Source organism: Lissotriton helveticus, chromosome 7 (genome assembly GCF_964261635.1).
Source record: "Lissotriton helveticus chromosome 7, aLisHel1.1, whole genome shotgun sequence".
NCBI lineage: Eukaryota > Metazoa > Chordata > Amphibia > Caudata > Salamandridae > Lissotriton > Lissotriton helveticus.
Genome location: NC_136068.1, coordinates 177,548,460 through 177,567,560, shown reverse-complemented (window position 1 = coordinate 177,567,560; position 19,101 = coordinate 177,548,460).

Here is a 19,101-nt window from a genome sequence, read left to right as displayed (position 1 = left end):
GGTGCGCGCAAACTAGCAATGACGTGTTACTAGGAGAAGCTGGGGGCTATGAACTCTGTGCTAGGAGCAGAGACTGAAGTCTGGAGAGTCAGGGCGACATGTACCTAAACAGTATCTAGTATCTGATGTTTTAGAGAACATGTTGATATGAACTAAGAGTCAGGAGGGGAGAGGCTAACGGACTCTAAGACTGGAGCATGCATTATTCTATATGTAGTGCGTGATGAAGAATATTAAATGACCATTAAATGCAGTATTTCTCTTACATGGAGACGTAAAGGCTAGACAATGACGGAAACTATTGATGCGATTCAGTAGCTTTAGGAATGCAGAGAAGGAGGACTGAACTGATAACTGGAATCATAACATACTCTTGGCAGACTCAGAGGCAGAGCCAGGCTGAGCCGGGCACTGCGAGGCAGGAAGTAAGTGAAGGGTCGAGGATACAGGTGGGGGCTGTATCGCTCCTCAGCGAGGCTTCAGGAGACAGGAGACAGGAGCTGAATCTGGTGTCCAGGCCCTTCTGAGGCCTAGAAACGGGGACTTTACAATGGAATAACGTGCACACTGAGAAACGTGGCAACGTAACTTTACATAGGCCTGATATTCGTAGTATTCACGAGAACTGGAAACTGACATACTAGAGATGGACACAACTGTAATTGCGTCATTAATCGAACATAGGGAATGCATATGCATATTTAATCATGCACACATAACATATGATGGAGGACGCGTAGGGACACAGAACATGGCAAAATTTACTTTTCCACATTCCCTCCTTGTCACTACGTTTTCCATCAGGAAACATCAATATTCATGATACCATCTATCATTTCATACAGTATCATTTGCTCGTCTCGAATTATCCTGGAACGGGATCTAGAACGGGGCTTGGGACTAGGAATACATGATGTAGCACAAATGCCGCAAATCGCAGGGCCACATTGTATACAGAGGCAGCAGCTGAATATGATCGCTACTGCAATACCTAGAAAGGACAATACTTTCCATCCCCAGGCGGAAATTATATTCCAGAACCAACCGGACCATGTCCAGGTGCCTGGATCTTGGTGTAACAGATGGGCAATTTTATGGAGTCTGGTTATAGCTGAATAAACAGACGGCGCGTTATTTGGAATGAAAATGCAGCAACTAGATCCGATGACTCTACAGGCCCCGCCCCTATCGGCCAATATGACGTCAAGGACGAGACGATTCTGGAGCACGACAATTCTCATAAAGGATTGTTCTTCGGTTAAATTACTTAGAGCAGAAGTAGTCTCAATTACGACTGCTTCGAGTGTTCTGGTTAATCTACGTATCAGTTTACTATTCACAACTGTACCTAAATAAGGAAAGACACCTTTATTGATATCTATATATTGTTCTAGAGCAGTTTCAGTATAATCGACAATCGGGAGGTTTCTCTTGTGTCTAGTATGTACTAGGTGGGAATTCCTATGGTAGTCGGGTGGGGCTAGGAAAACTGGTGGCAGTAGGAAGGCAATGTAACAGGTTCCCTCCCAATCGAGGGGCAGACGAACATATGCAGTTTGACCACAAATAAAATAAGAATGACGTGAAGCTTTGAAAATAGATTTCCCACTGTCACTATACTTGACAATAGTAGTACAATCACTATGTCCTACATGTACGGAACCATTATTTCGGACACATAATTCGCCTTTAACTGGTAGTACTGAAATAGCAGGTAAGTCTGGAGTGGAATCAGACTGAACATTCAGGACCATGAAATTCGAAGAATAGTTACCTAAATTATACACTTCATTTTCTAGATCTAACCCGGTTCTGTGGGGGAGACCTTGCTTGTCTGGAAAACATGTACTGTTAAGAAAAGACATATCTGTTGAGGATGACGTTAACGTGGACCATGCTCCACACGAACCATTATGTGAAAAAGGATAAGGAAAAAGTGGCAGAACTCCCTTCGGTGTCTGGAAAGGGGGGAGTCGACCACATACCCAACAATTAGTGGCATTGCTGGTCTGGTGTGAATAATGTAACATGCGGATGAAAGAATTATTTCGCATAGCGAGGCGGTAAGAGAGCTCATGAGGAGGTAGATCACTAAACGTATGCTCTACTGTAGCATTAGCAGACTTATTTACATGAAGAACTGGGAAATACAGGTAAAATGCGTAACTGGTGCAGGAAATCATAATGCTGAGAAATAATATGAAACATAGAAAAACAATACATCGAATTGAGTTTTGACTAACTCTCTCACTATGGGGGTCTATTTTATACATGTCAGAAACAGTCTAACCGTTTCACCTAGGGGAGGACTTAGACAATCAAACTGGCTGACTTATTTTACTAGACCGGAGTTTCAACTTATACTCCTGTTGCGGAGTTTTCTCTAACAGGGGAGGGTTTGTAGCAATGTCTTTTGCGGGACAGTCCTTGAGAACAATATTTTGGCAATCCTTCAAATCCTGGGAAATGTTCTTTGAGACGGGTTTCAGTCCATAAAACTTCTTTACGTGCGAAAGGTGCACCCAGCCTTTGCGACCCTCCAACTTCACGGCTGTACGGGTGGCGAGGAGGACCTGTCGGGGCTCCTTCCAGCGTGGCTCCAGCGGACTTGAGCGGTCAAAATTGCGGACAAGAACCATGGATCCTGGAACGATTTCATGCGGTGCCACCTCGGTATTGTCTGGAAATGCGGCGGCAACCTGTGAACGACAAGAGTTGAGGGCAGACATCAAGGAAGCTAGGTAATCTGTCAGCATATTACTTGAAACATCGGTAATACTTCGGGGTCTAGGAGTACCCCACATGTTAGGGGGGCGGCCGAATACGACCTCATACGGGGACAGACCTGATCTGGAATGTGCGACCATGCGCATATAGAACAAAGCGACTGGCAGAGCTACTAGCCAGTCCACACCTTTCTCTTTACATACTTTTGCAATACGGATTTTCAGAGTCTGATTATGTCTCTCTACGAGACCGGCTGCTTCAGGATGGCATACACAATGGAACTTCCACTGGTATCCTAACAATAGGGAAACGTGCTTCATCAACTCAGATGAGAATGGCTGGCCGTTGTCAGAATATACGACTCTAGGGAGTCCATAACGGGGGAAGAATTCACGAACCAACTGCTTGGCAGTGGTCGCGGCTGTGTAATCTGGGACTGGATATGCTTCTGTCCACCTGGACAAAGCGCATACAACTACAAGGACATACTTGAAACCTCGACATCGCTCCATCTGAATATAATCCATCTGGAGGACTTCAAAAGGGTGGTCAGGGGGCTGGAATCCACCTTGTTCCACCGGGACACTTTTACCTGGATTAAACTGACAACATATCATACAGGTACGGACTTTCTGCTTGGCTGCAGCTCGTAAATGCTTGTTGAACCAAATGTTCTGGATACTGTCTAACATAGCTTTTTCTCCTAAATGTGCTGGACTATGTGCGGTATTAATAATGACTTGAACCATAGAGTCGGGGAGAAACCATGTGGCTCTACCCTTCGTTAACCATCCTTGATCTGTCTGGACCCCTCCTTGTTCGGACCATTTCTTGATTTCATCGGGAGTAGCATGTAACTGGATATCTATGACATCTTGAGTAGGGTCTTTAACTGTCATACATGTAGTCGGATCTGGAGTGTGTGTCTGTGTCGGAATAACTGGAATGTCTGGAGTCTGTGCTGTAAGCTTGGCTGTGCGATCTGCTAGATCGTTACCTTGAGAAATAATGTCAATAACTTTCGTATGTGCTTTGCACTTCATGATAGCGATAGATGTCGGTAAATGTATGGCATCTAACAGAGCTTGAATAAGGAGACCATGCTGAATCTTGGTTCCATGAGAAGTCATGAAACCTCTCTCTTGCCAGAGCACTCCGAAGTCGTGTACAACTCCAAATGCGTAACGTGAATCTGTGTAAATGTTAACTTTCAAGTTCTTGGCGTGTATGCAGGCTTGTGTCAGAGCAACTAGCTCTGCTGCTTGAGCGGACAGGGTGTCAATACGGTGTGTCTCAATAACTTCAGTGTCAGTAGTCACTGCATACGCGGCGACTAGTTCTCCTGCACTTGTTCTCATACATGAACCATCCACATAAAGTGTCAGGTCGGGGTCTGGTAACGGAATATCTGTCAGATCTTGTCTTGGCTTTGTCGTAATGTTAACTACTTCCACGCAGTCATGTGTGGCAGAATTCGAAGTAACTGATGGTAACAATGTAGCAGGATTTAAAACGTTGCAGCGTCTGATTTCTATGTGTGGCTGAAACAGTGTTAATTCATAACCTGTTAAACGTGCAATTGTCAAGTGCTGAGTTTGTGTTCGGTTTAAAAGAACTTCCACGGCGTGTGGAACCTGTACTGTCAGGGAGTGTCCTAGGACTATGGAATCACTTTGTCTGATAGCTAGTGCTGTGGCTGCAACTGACTTGAGGCACGCAGGCAGAGCCTGGGCTACAGGATCTAATGTGCTCGAAAAATAAGCACATGGCTTGTATTGTCCTGCTTGATCTTGTGTGAGAACAGATAATGCTGTACCTTCGCGTTCAGTGACGAAAAGTGTAAAAGGCTTACTGTAGTTCGGTGTAGCTAGAACTGGAGCTTGACATAGGGCTTTCTTTAACTCATTGAAACTGAGTGTATGTTCAGATGTCCAAGGGAGGACAGTCGGTACGGCTGCCTCCTGTGTCGTTAACTGTATCAGTGGCTTGGCTAGAAATGCATACTGAGGAATCCATTGTCGGCAGTAAGAAGTGAGGCCGATAAAGGCACGTACCTCCTTCTGGGTCTTGGGCTGAGGAAGACTCGCTATTAACTGGATACGGTCAGGTGTCAACTGCCTACCCCTCTTGGACAGTAAGTGTCCTAAGTAGACCACTTGCTGGACACAGAATTGAAGCTTCGAAGGGGACACCTTGTGTCCCATCTCGGCTAGGAAATACAAGACTGTAAGGGATGCTCGCTCGCAAGCACGTTCAGAACGGGCTGTGATCAGTAGATCATCGACATACTGGAGCAGGGCAGTGTCAGTTGGCATGTGAATGTTGTCTAGTTGTCTCTTGAGTGCTTGACTGTAAATACTAGGGCTTTCTGTGAAACCTTGAGGAGCTCGTGTGAACATATAGCTCCTTCCATTTAAACAGAATCCGAAAAGGAACTGGCTGTCTGGATGAATAGGGACACTGAAAAACGCGTTCTTGAGGTCGATTACAGTAAAGAACGTGGCTTCGGAATCAATGGCTGTCAATAGGGAAGAGATATCTGGAACGACTGGGTACTGAGGAATAATACATTTATTAAGTTCTCGTAGGTCAATCACTAATCGATATACTGGAGGTGCATTTGGATCAGTACGTTTCATGGCTGGAATGATCGGAGAATTGCATACATTGGAGTCAGTTTCTACAACCACTCCTTGAGCCATGAGCTCGTCAATAATTTTGGATAAGGCTGCTACAGCCTCAGGTGGCAATCTGTACTGTCTGATTCGTGGTACCACCACACCTGGCTTGAGAGTCACACGATGGGGTGTGATTTGCATATAACCAACATCAGTTGGACCTTGCGCCCATAGATGCTGCGGAACATTGGACAATCTGGGATCAAAATCTCGTAATACATAGTGACCCTTGAAGTCACGTAGGAACAATCGTATTCCCTCTGGGGAACAGCATATAACTGCACCTAATTCTTTCAGTGTTTTAATGCCTAACAGATTTTCTGGACATGACTTAGTAAGTAACAAATCAGTAGTACGGGACAATGGACCTACTTCTAGAGTAACTGGCTTTGATATTTCATTTACAATGGGTTTTCCTGAAAATCCAAGGGAAACATTTCTTGAGCCTGAGAGCGGAGCCCCTGGAACTTCGGCGTGACTAATTGTGGTCCTACTTGCCCCTGTATCAATCAAAAACTTTCTGTCTTTCCCTAATACTTGACTGTGAACATAGGGACCTTCTTGATCTACAGGTATCTCGATGAGAGGCAAGCCTACCTCCCTCTCTAGGCTGTTTCATGAATATGGCTGGTACTCTGGATACTCAGACTGTGCATACTGGTACATCTGCTGTGTAACGTGCTGTGTTGCAGCAATAGGCTGCGGAGCTGTAACTGTCTGTGGTGCATTCTGTGACTGAGGAGTCTGTGAAACTTGTTCGTGTCTAGGCGGACGTGGTCTTTCTTTAGTCTAACCAGTGGCTATGTTGTGTTTCAGAACTGCACACTCGTTTATAAAATGACCTGGCTGTTTACAATAATTGCAGTTCCCTTTAACGGGAGCTGCAGGATGACTGGCTTGATTCGGACCCCTCTTCTGACTGTCTTGAGGAACAGATTGTGCAACTAGTACTTTCATTTTCGTGTCTTTCATACGTTTTCTCTCGTGTTCTTGCTCTTCCCTGATCCTATTCTGGTGGTATTGGAGCATCTGCAACATCTGGGACGGGGTATTAGCTTGCCAGGTACTTTCGACTTTCAAAACTCGATTCTTAATTTGTGGACTTGAATTCTCGACTAATTTAGTAACAAAAAGGTGAGGGTATGACTCACTACTTGTCTTGAGGCCACTGTTGATGCTAAAACATTTCTCAAATCTAGAATAAAAATCACTAATGTCTTCGTCTTGTTTCTGTTTACAGGCTGAGATTGCATCCCAGTCTTCTTTTCTAGTTGTCAATAACCCAGGGCGACATGTACCTAAACAGTATCTAGTATCTGATGTTTTAGAGAACATGTTGATATGAACTAAGAGTCAGGAGGGGAGAGGCTAACGGACTCTAAGACTGGAGCATGCATTATTCTATATGTAGTGCGTGATGAAGAATATTAAATGACCATTAAATGCAGTATTTCTCTTACATGGAGACGTAAAGGCTAGACAATGACGGAAACTATTGATGCGATTCAGTAGCTTTAGGAATGCAGAGAAGGAGGACTGAACTGATAACTGGAATCATAACATACTCTTGGCAGACTCAGAGGCAGAGCCAGGCTGAGCCGGGCACTGCGAGGCAGGAAGTAAGTGAAGGGTCGAGGATACAGGTGGGGGCTGTATCGCTCCTCAGCGAGGCTTCAGGAGACAGGAGACAGGAGCTGAATCTGGTGTCCAGGCCCTTCTGAGGCCTAGAAACGGGGACTTTACAATGGAATAACGTGCACACTGAGAAACGTGGCAACGTAACTTTACATAGGCCTGATATTCGTAGTATTCACGAGAACTGGAAACTGACATACTAGAGATGGACACAACTGTAATTGCGTCATTAATCGAACATAGGGAATGCATATGCATATTTAATCATGCACACATAACATATGATGGAGGACGCGTAGGGACACAGAACATGGCAAAATTTACTTTTCCACAGCCGCCCTCAAAATATCTCCTTGGGGAACGTTTGTCTGTGTGGGGCTACAATTATTGGCTCTCTGCTGGGTGATAAATCGATCAATATTTTCACATTTTTTAAGCAGACCCATCACGCACTTATTCAATGTATCTACAATGTCTTTGCCAATAGCTATTAAGGCAGGCTCCAACCTTGCGGTAAACAATTCCTCCACCACTTGGCCCACTAGGTGCCTGCTAATGGTGTCAGAACGTACAGGTGCAAAAGTTTTAAACAGTCTTTTGTGTGGTTTCTTAACCCGCCTGCGCTTATGCGTTTGCGTTTGCAAAGGTGTATCCTCAGTTTCATCACTCTGCTCCTTCGGTAAGACCTCAGCAACAGAGGGGGTAGTGTTTGAGACAGGAACTAACGATGGTTTAACGATGACAATGTTTGGCTCCAATGGGGTCCAGGAGTCTGTCCAAAAACATTTTTATCATGAGCACTATCAGCGGAACCCAAACCCAGTTCAATTTCCGCATTGGCTATTTCTTTGCTGAGAATCCCAACAGCAGACATCAGATAGGATATTATAGATTCAGTTCTTCTGGGGACCTTAGCGTTTTTGCCCTCATGTACCCCGGACATCTGTTGCTTTCTCTTACCCATCACAAGTGAAGGAGGTTAGGCCCAGCCCGGCCTCTTCTGGCCCCTGATGGCCACAGATGGCCCGCCCTCTGCCCGGCGCTGCCCGCGCGCTCCCGCGACGCGGGGAGTGCGTCGGCAATTTGAGCGCCTCCTGGCGCCGGTCACCGGGGTGCGGCTTCCGGCCGCAATGCCTGCCGGGAAGTGTAGTCTGGTGCCCCACGCGCTCTCCCCCTCTCGGCAGCCGCGGTAAGATGGTGTGAGCAGCGGCAGGGGGTGAGCGTGCACGACCACAATGGAGGAGCAGTCCCGCTTCTGCAGCAGCCCCCAGAGTCCGAAGGTCAGGCAGCAAGGCATGCCCGGGATGTTGCGGCGAGTCCCCCGCTCTGCCGGGAGTGCATCGGCAATTTGAGCGCCTCCTGGCCCGTGTCCCCGGTGTGCGGCTTCCGGCCGCAATGCCTGCCGGGAAGTGTAGTCTGGTGCCCCACACGCTCTCCCCCTCTCGGCAGCTGCGGTAAGATGGTGTGAGCGGCGGCGGGGGGTGAGCATGCACGACCACAATGGAGGAGCAGTCCCGCTTCTGCAGCAGCCCCCAGAGTCCGAAGGTCAGGCAGCAAGGTATGCCCGGGATGTTGCGGCGAGTCCCCCGCTCTGGCGGGAGTGCGTCGGCAATTTGAGCGCCTCCTGGCGCGGGTCCCCGGTGTGCGGCTTCCGGCCGCAATGCCTGCCGGGAAGTGTAGTCTGGTGCCCCACACGCTCTCCCCCTCTCGGCAGCCACGGTAAGATGGTGTGAGCGGCGGCGGGGGGTGAGCGTGCACGACCACAATGGAGGAGCAGTCCCGCTTCTGCAGCAGCCCCTAGAGTCCGAAGGTCAGGCAGCAAGGTATGCCCGGGATGTTGCGGCGAGTCCCCCGCTCTGCCGGGAGTGCGTCAGCAATCAACCTGATGCTAATTAGGATCGCGGGAGGCGGGAGAATCCATTATCTCAAATTCGCCTATTGTTGGTATTGAGGCGAAGAACATTAAGTCTCCTGACCTTCGCCCAAAGATGGCGTTTTTGTTTGCCAGAATGCAGCACGAAGTTAACCCTTGGAGCTCGAATGCTTTTTCTTCCCAAGTTTCTTGGAGCAATAGAAGGTCAAATGCACTCAGGTATTGAAGAAATTCGGGATTGTTGCTTTTACTGGCTTAGCCGTTGATGTTCCAGGAGCAGATTCTGATTTCCCCGGGCTTTCCTGAATGAGTGGTAAATTCTTCCCTTTTTTGTCAGTTATCGACAGTCGTTGTGGTGATTGTACGTTGTATTGACTTCCAGGAATGGATGGTTTTTGGTGAAAAAAACTACCTTGAGTTTGATTTTGACCAGGTCGAGGACTTTTTATTTCTAGCGGGAACATCTTAGGCGAACTGCTCCTAGCTCCCTTAAGTATAGAATTAGTGATTTTTTGTACCGAGGGTCTTGTCGATGGTAAAGGAGGTGTCGGATAGCGTGGCCGCTTTTTAAGTCTCAGTTCAATCCCCCATTGCTGGAATGTTGCTCCTTCTTCCATAATTTTGTGTGGTATTTCTTGTGAGTGCCATGTTGCTTTTGTTATATCTGGACGATGAGGCTCGGTATTTGGCTGGAACGCTATTTACAATACCACTCAGTGCCACATAATTACAGGCATCATAATTACACTCTACTGAATACAACATACACTCCACACAATACCACTCAGTGCCACATAATTATATGCTACATAATTACACTGCGTTCAACGCAACATACACTCCAAATACAACTCAGTGCCACATAATTACACACCACATAATTGCACTGCACTCAATGCAACTAACACTCCAAATACCACTCAGTGCCACATAATTACACGCCAGATAATTACACTGCACTCAATGTAACATACACTCCAAATACCACTCAGTGCCACATAATTACACACCAAATAATTACTCTGCATTCAATGCAACATACACTCCAAATACCACTCAGTGCCACATAATTACACACCACATAATTACACTCTAATGAATGCAACACACACTCCACACAATACCACTCAGTGCCACATAATTATATGCTACATAATTACACTGCACTCAATGCAACATACACTCCAAACAATACCACTCAGTGCCACATAATTACACGCCACACAGGAGAAGCGTGGCTCAGTGGTTAGAGGCGGCAGACCCGGAAGCTGAGTTCGGCCATGGACCAGGGTTCGATTCCCCGCCTCGGCGGGTCTCGGGCTCAAAATTCCACGGACTCGACAATTCTCGCTCCGGTGCCTACTCAACTCTTGGGGTCACACTCTGCGACTCTGGGCAATAGCTTGCTTAATCTCCACTATGGCCCCTCGCGGCGGGATGCCTGGCTTTCACCTTGTGGATACCCTGCCAGGGTATCTCACAGGGGAATACCAGGACGGGTTCCCTAAGCAAGCGCCTTGATACCTTCGGGTGATACGTGCGCTATATAAGTCGCAATACATTTACATTTACATTTACTCTACTGAATACAACATGCACTCCTCATAATACCACTCAGTGCCACATAATTACACGCAACATAACTACACTCTACTCAATGTAGCATAAATACACTCCACATAGTACCACAAAGTGTGACATAATTATATGCTACATAATTACACTGAACTCAATGCAGCATACACTCCAAATAATACCACTCAGTGCCACATAATTACACGCCACACAATTACACTCTACTGAATACAACATAACCTCCGCATAATACCACTCAGTGCCACATAATTATATGCAAAATAATGACACACCTCATACTTACACTCTACTCAATGCAACATAAATACACTCCACATATTACCACACAGTGCCACATACTTATATGCTACATAATTACACTGCACTCAATGCAACAGACACTCCAAGTACCACTCAGTTCCACATATTACACGCCACATAATTACACTCTAATGAATGTAACATACGCTCCACACAATACCACTCAGTGCCACATAATTATGTTTCATAATTACACTGCACTCAATGCAACATACACTCCAAATACCACTCAGTGCCCCATAATTACACTCCACTGAATGCAACATACACTCCACGCAATGCCACTCAGTGCCACATAATTATATGCTACACAATTACACTGCACTTAATGCAAAATGCCCTCCACACCATGACACAATTTCACTAAGCATAATTTCACAGAACACCACAGTTCCAGGCCACACATTTCCAATACACACCGCATAATTACACACCAAACAACATATTTCAACTCGATTCGATATGCTTTATTCAATTTTGTCTAAAAATCATGAAAGCGTACAGTTACAGAATTGTAGTGTAGTTCCTATTATCCCAATAGGCTCTGCGCATTGGAATAATACCTTCAATAGTATAGGCCTAGACCAGACGTTAACTAGGTCTTCTATTGTCGATATTAGACTTAAAGTTTTGGGTTTGCCAGCTAGCTCAGAGTTCACTAGAAACTTTCTCGAATAGGCAAGGAGGAGTTGAACCTCCCTGGATAGACAAGAAGGGATTTAGTTTCTGACAACCATAGAACATGACAACTTTGCTCTCCCCTAATCAAGAGTGTATCTCTAGAGTCGTGTGAAAACAAAAGACAACTTATTTTACTCAGTCAGTACGTGCATTCTTAGTCTCACCAGATTGTAGAGAAAAGGAAGAGACGGGCGTGTTCAATAAAAGATGGTATTTATTGATCAGTCTCTTTTCTCATACAAGAGAAATGGATCGATATTATCGCAATACTTATGGTTAAGTAAAGTGCATACAATAAAAGCAGAAGTATAAAATAATACTGTAAAAACATTTATATGGTTTCTAAGCCATATGGTGGTTTAAAATGGATAAAATTAGATACATACACATATACATTTGACTAATCGTACTCAACTGGTGCTTCTAACTACGCCTACCCCAGTGTACCTGACCTAAGCCTAATACGTGGGCGGGAATAGAAAGTAGCAGTTTAAGTTAAGTTTGTTTTGCCAATTGACTGACTCAAGAATTCTCTGCAAGGGGTTATTTTATTTATTATTATTTATTTAAAATATTTATAAAGCGCAAACTGTCACCTGGCAGGTATCCTGGCGCTGGTAGCTACTCTTGTGGTTTATTGACGAGGGTGGACAAAGGCTGGCCGATTATTATAGGGGTAGAGGAAAGAGCCATGTTTTGATGCATTTCCTAAAAGGGAGGAGATGAGGGATATGGCGAATGTCGACAGGTAGGCTGTTCCATAGCTTGGCTGCAGCTACTCTGAACGATCTTCCTCCCATCCTGGCCTTCTTGCATCTGGGCACTCTCACAAGGCAGGCAGTTGTGGACCTGAGTGTTCTGGTGGGGGTGTACCAGGTGAACAGACGTTGAAGAGGTCTGGGTCCTATTCCATGTAGTGCCTTGAAGACCAAGCAGAGGGCCTTGAAGGCAATGCGTTGCCTCAAAGGCAGCCAATGCAACTCGGCCAGTGCGGCCGTGGCCGAGGATCTCCTGGTCCATCCGAGAGCCAATTTGGCTGCTGCCGACTGGACTCGTTGGAGTCTGTCCAGTAGTGTCGCAGGAGATTCGAGCAGCAGGGCGTTGCAGTAGTCAAGGCGACTAAGGATAGTACACCTGACTACTAGTGCTCTAGCGGAGGGTGGAAGTAGGGGCAAGACTTTGCGCAGTGAGCGCATAAGGCCAGAGCAAGTGGCGACTGTTCTTGAGACCTGTGTTTCCATGCTCAATTGATGGTTTAGCATGACGCCCAGGTTACGAACGGTGGTGACTGGTGGAGGATTGTTGGAGTTCTCCGGAGGCTAAAATTCAACGGGCAGAGGGCGGGGTATGCGACTCGCAGGGCAGTACATCACCTCGGTTTTCGCGGAGTTGAACTGAAGTGAGTTCCGGTGCAACCACCTGTAAATCTTGCGTAGCATAGATAGGGTGTTGCAGCAGGAGGACGAAACGGCGTTATTCAGTTCTGTACCTGGAATCTAGGATGGTTGAGGGATGGTATCTCTCGTCTTTGGTCTCGATATTCCAGGCTGCCTGCAAGGGCTGCCCGGAAGAGCCGAAGCTGGATTTCTCGGCAGGAGAAAGCAGCGTCTCGTTCTCAGCGCATCAGGAAGGCGGGGCTGCGCCAGCGGGGTCTGCTCTGCTCTGGGCTTCGGCAAGTCTGGCTGCTCCGATCTCGTCACCACCGCGTGTGTTTGCTTAAGGCAATACCGGTAATATTTATACCTGTAAGGTGCCGAGATTGACGTAAGGATGGACATAGATACGTCAATAAGGATGTCATACGAACTGGTCGTTAGCACATTCTTTTGCTGAAGTTCTCGGTGAAATCAAAACAATGGCCGCAGGGTTTTTCCCAGGTTGTCATAGGTTTGATTTGTTTTGAGAACTCCGTATGCCTTATCAGGGGCTGGAGGAATATTGCTTGTCTAATTAGATGGCAAGCGTTATGACCTAATCAGATAACACGTTCCTGTGCCGTGGTGTGGCTTAATCAGATAACGGTTTCTGCATCATGGGATGGCTGCTAGTTAACTTGTTAACCAGAACAGGGTCAGGAATAGGGGGATCGATACAGAACCTATAGGAATACATCACACCCACTCCACGCTAACTTTGGCCATATTTACGAATCTAGGCATAGTAAAACATACTGTAGAGTATCGTGTATACCTTACCACCCCAAAATACATATAATGCATTTCGAAATTATGTAATATACGGAAAAAACAGTCATATATACTATATGCACTCAAGCTGTAGAATAATGCTAAAGTAATCACGCATATGTATACATTATTACTATTTGAATATGAGAATTACACATGAAATGGCTCTTAATACAGAAGAAAAAGGTTCGAGACCATTCCATCACAGAATAAAATAATTATGAACATACCAGCGGGCAGCTAATGTCTATAAAGTTTCTAAAAATTAGAAATTTAGTTCTCTAAGAATAGTTCTTACTTTAAGCAGAAGATAAGTGTCCCGAAAAATCGTAAAAATATTTTGGGGCTGCTGAAAAAATTGCTGTCCGTGAACTGGAGGGAAAATTGTTCATGCTACTTTATTATTAAAGTTGAAGGCCAAATTCAGGGTGTTGGGAACGCCGTGTGCTAGCTTGCTCAAAAGTCGTTATTTCTGCTCTGGTGAGAACATCATATCATTGAGACTGTCGAAAAAGCTGTCAACAGCTTCCTGTGAAAGTTCCACTAACTCGGAAAAAGGTGTAACCATGCATTCATGTGCATGATTGTCTCCATTGACGTTTTGATTAGTATTGCTGACAGAAGGTCGTACCTGATCGATGCTGCTTTCATCTTGAACTTCACTACCCCTTAATCGTAGTGGTGAAGTTTCCACGAATGCCGTCATCAGGATTGGCAGCCGTTGAGGGCAGCACAATGCATGAGCCGTTACCGGACCCAACAATGTTTCTGCATCCATAGGCGCATCCGATTGTAGCGTCAGACAGGTGTCCAACACGCATTCTTCTCCGCACAGCAAGCACCTTAATACAGGTAAAACACATTGATGCCACATTGGTCGAAATGAAAGAAACCAAGTCATGTTCAGGTCTCTAAGCCGGGATAGTCCCAGGATTTTTGATATCCGGTCCCGGTATCCAATGGCTCGGATTGTTTCTTCCCTTGTCGCAGGTGTTTTGTCTGTGACATGGTTTGCCATAACGAAATATAAGGACCAAGAATAGGATTCCTGCAATTAGTCCCAAAATGAGGGGAAGTCCGCCAAAAATCGAATGGACGAAATCTGGAAAAATACCCAGTATGGCTTTGAATGGTGTTAATGCCATCGAAAATACTGTCTTAAATACTTTTGAGACTCCACTGGTATCAGAAATATTTAAGATTTCATTCAGGATTTCTGCGAAATGTATGGGGGAATTAGTTGATAACAATGAGTGAATCTCTGCAGTCGTCCTTGCGACCAGGAGATCATACGTTTCTTTTGATGACGTGAGTCTGGTCGGCGTCTGAAGAAGCACTGTTTTCATTCTGCTTAAAGTATCTATTCGAATAGAAGTCATTTTCAAGTTAGGCCATGCCCTTGCCTCCCTGTCTGGAAAGGAGCTGGGGAACAATAAGCGTCCACAGCACATGACCTTCGCAGTCGTAGTTATGAGATAAGGAATCCCGGGCAGTAAACTACAACATCTGCGATCCACAATCAGAATGTAACTCCCGTTATAGAGTCTTTTAAAGAATGGTTCTATCTCTGTTGCAGGTGCGCCTAGCTGGTGACATGAAAGGTTATTTGAGTTCCCTTCACAGGCTCCATGCAAACTAATTCCATTACACAGAAGTGTACCGCTTAGTGACATCGCACAATTATGGCCACTAAGAAACACTTTCTGTCCTTTATTACTGACACATGCATGTGAATAGGGCAAGTTCCATGTTGACTTAATGTACCCTTTTCCCAATTTTTCGTACATGCCAGCCTGTATATATTTTTGGCAGTATTGAAACCTGAAGGTTGATATTGGAATATTAATTATCCCATGTATTATCCATTCACTGACAGGTCGTTCTGACATTGTCACTGGTAATCTCTCGAGTTTCGCAATGCTCAGGATTGTATAATCAGCACCCTTCTGTGCCATACTGACTTGTTTATCAGTAAGGTTAAAGATATTGAATAGTGACGTTGTGTTGATTAAACGCCAAGGCACATAGCCTGAACGTAGATTTTGTAACGTCCAGCCAAGCTGTACAATAGAACGCAATTGAGACTGACCGTGTTGTAACAACAGTAAGTCTTGCGATAATATGTCGATTGCTGAAGACACAATGCTGTCCAAAGAAAAAATTCTGGAGGACAAAGTCATTAACCCATTGTCCACTACAGAAAGTGATTTTTCCAAATTAATACGGTCAATTTCCCGTATACTTTCTGCTGTCTCAATTTGAGTTACCTTCCAGGCCTCGTTGTAAGCTGCATATACAGAGGCTGCTATGAAGCGTTTTTGACGCTGTTTGCGCGGTCCCATAATGAAATCACGCAAGTCAGCACCATCAGTAAGTAAAGTTAGGTGTTGCTTAATTTCTGTCAGTGTGGAAGTTTGTAGCCATTGAAGGCAGAGTTTGCCCACACTGTAGGTGGTGATTATCCCTGGGTGTTGTCTTTGGGAATATCTAGGGTCTGGCCTGGTCAATGTGAACCCCTGTGTTTTGTTCAGGAATCTGTCTTGACAGTTATTAGTATCTGTGGGCCAGATTAACCATTGTTTCCAATCAGGATGTGTTCTGTTTTGGTTTAATACATAGTTTACGTCTATCTCTTCATCTGTAGAGCTATTGCTGTTCATTGTTGGCTTTGGAATAGACGGTTTATTTAAGTCTTTGATTTTGGCTAGGCCAAGACAGGTAGTTTGTTGAACAGTGTCATTCAAAAATATAATTTGTTCTGGGATCATGCAGGCTCTAAACAATGATTCTATACCTTGTACTTGCCATTCTTTTGTAACCCAAACACTTTTTACTTCAACATTTTTGTCCCAATAATCAAAACCAAATGTATTCATTTGTGCAAAAAATGAGTCCGAATATATCAATTTCGTGTTTGTAAGCATGGTTTTTGTTCCTGTCTTATTTGACAATTTGAAATAAAATGTTTCAGCATTACTTGTGTTGAACCCTGAAAAGTATGAATATTTGTCATAAAAGGTTCTTGAGCTTCCTTTTGGAGGGGTTGCACAATGTTCCCATTGATTATAATTTAAAACATTTCTAGGTTGTGTCGATTTATGTAGAAAATGGTTACCATAGTGGTTGTAACAGTACATACTATCATAATTAGTCGAACCCTGCAAATAATCATGTTTGGTAAATTTAGCAGACATCACTAGGTCAGACATCATATCATTAACGCTTTCAAAGTCCCAATCATCAGCAAATGAGCTTGGTTTTACAAAGTCACTCAACGAGATCTTGATTTGGTGTGGATATTTCAGGATTTCAACCGGACCATAAATTTCATAGTCAGTGTTGTCCCATGCTACCCCACCCGGTATAGGATTGGCTGTGAAGTTGACTGAAGAAAGTTCTCTTTTCTCGACGTGTGAAGATGTGTGTGGTTTGAGGATCAAGTTGATTTTCTGGCTTGCTGTGTCCATTTTAGCATATTTTCCCTCAATGAAGCGTCCCAAGCATAGTACCATGATGAGCCAGAGTATGAGGATAAATACACCAAAGGCCACCCAAAATTCAATCCATGGAGAAATCAGATAGGTTTCTTTCAGTTGTTTCAAAAGTTCCTTAGCTTTATCTTTAAAGGTTTTTGTTGATGGCTGTGTCTTTGATTCACTGAGGTCTTCAGAGGAATCATCGAAGTTTATGAAGTAGCCGGATGCCGTTCTGTCAATTGTTCCAATTGCTTCAGGATTACTGTTTCTTGCAGCTTCAGCATATTCATTTGTTACTTCATTGTAGGTTGGTGTGTCTCTACTAAATGTTTTTATTTGGGTTTTTAGAGGTCTGAGTTCCAATGCATTGTTGCATAGTCCTTGTTGTTGTTCTGTAGGCGTTTCGAATGTGATTAGCCTCTTAGGTAGGACCTCTGTATTGGTAGCAAACCTTGGTGTTCTGCTACTTATCGGGAGTCCACTTGGCCTACTGTTTGTTATCGGCCACATGATTGTGGTTTTACCAGGTCGATGGATACAACTCGGTTCTCCTTTTTACCAGCAAGCGGCGGTAGTACAACTGATCTTGTCCCATTGATAGACAAGACAGGAACTGCTTTTCTGTAAGAAGGCCCAAATTCCTTCTTTACCGCGATCTTTTCTCTGACTAGATCCCCGACTTTTGGAATCCAGACTGGTCTTGCTGGGACAGGTGGTGGTTCTTCAGTGGTTGTTGGCTGCTGTTTCAACTTTATGTTGCTCAGGTCTTTTCTTGTTTCATTTAAGTCCTGCAAAATAGCCAAACGATCTTTGATATCAAAGCTTTTTTCCTTCACCACTGAAGTCTTCCTTCACCACTGAAGTCTGACTGTCAAGATCTAAGACCAACATCCTAGTTCCAAACAATAATTCGTACGGACTGAATCCCCTCAGAGAATTTCTTGGCAGGTTGTTTAGACTACGTTGGACACTTATTAGATGTTTGACCCACCCAGCTCCCGAACCTAATATCCTTTCCGTTATAGATAGCTTTATGCCTTGGTTTTTTCTTTACACCATCCCGTATCCCTCAGGAAGAAAGTGAGAAGAATCCCGCTGTGCTATGCTCATTTGGCCATGTTTCCCCACAGGCTTGAGGGCTAAAGTGAAAACATTGGTCAAACGTAGCATGCTCCTAGCGTATATGCCATTTAGACTCGCAAATCTTTGTATAACAGTCCCGACGTCAGCCGAGTGCTGGGGTCTACATTATAAGTGGAAACTAGTCTTTGTTTGTTAATAGGACGCCTTATTCACACTGGTCTTATTGATTATTGCTTAGCCCTTCTTGAGAGAAACGCCATGGTATTACACCGTTTCTCTCGCTGCTGCGATCTCTGTTGCAGTCCGGGCATTTTTTTACAAAAATGTGATGCTGCAGGCTCATGCCTGGCCACCAGTACACTGATCGTAGTTCTTCCAGAGAATCTTTTAGTTTGAGATGACTAAGACCCTCACCTATATGTGTGTCTATAATTAACAAAGTTCTCCTGTCCATGTTTGGAATTACTCTATCCCCCACTCCAGGGATTCGAGCAAAAGGAACAGAGTTTGCATCGATTATGTATGTATAATTGAGTGGATAGTTGATCGGTAGCGCTGAGCAGTCGCCTTTTGATGACGTTCTCACCGCCAGCACTGTTTCACCGTCAATGTATTTCACTGTACGCTTTTTTCTAGCTATGGAAGCCGATTTAGTTGCTACCGCTGTGGCTGTCTCAGCCAATGAATTCCCTGCAACGTGAACGCCATCACGCTGATGACTCAGTGTATGTATCACGTGAGTCTTTGGTAGTTCTTTTTGTAACAGAACTATTTGTTCCCAAAGCAGTTTTTGCTTTATTGTTGCACCTGTGTCATCTTTGTAACCGTTTTGAATCCATTTCTGCAAATCGTTGTTATATGATTTG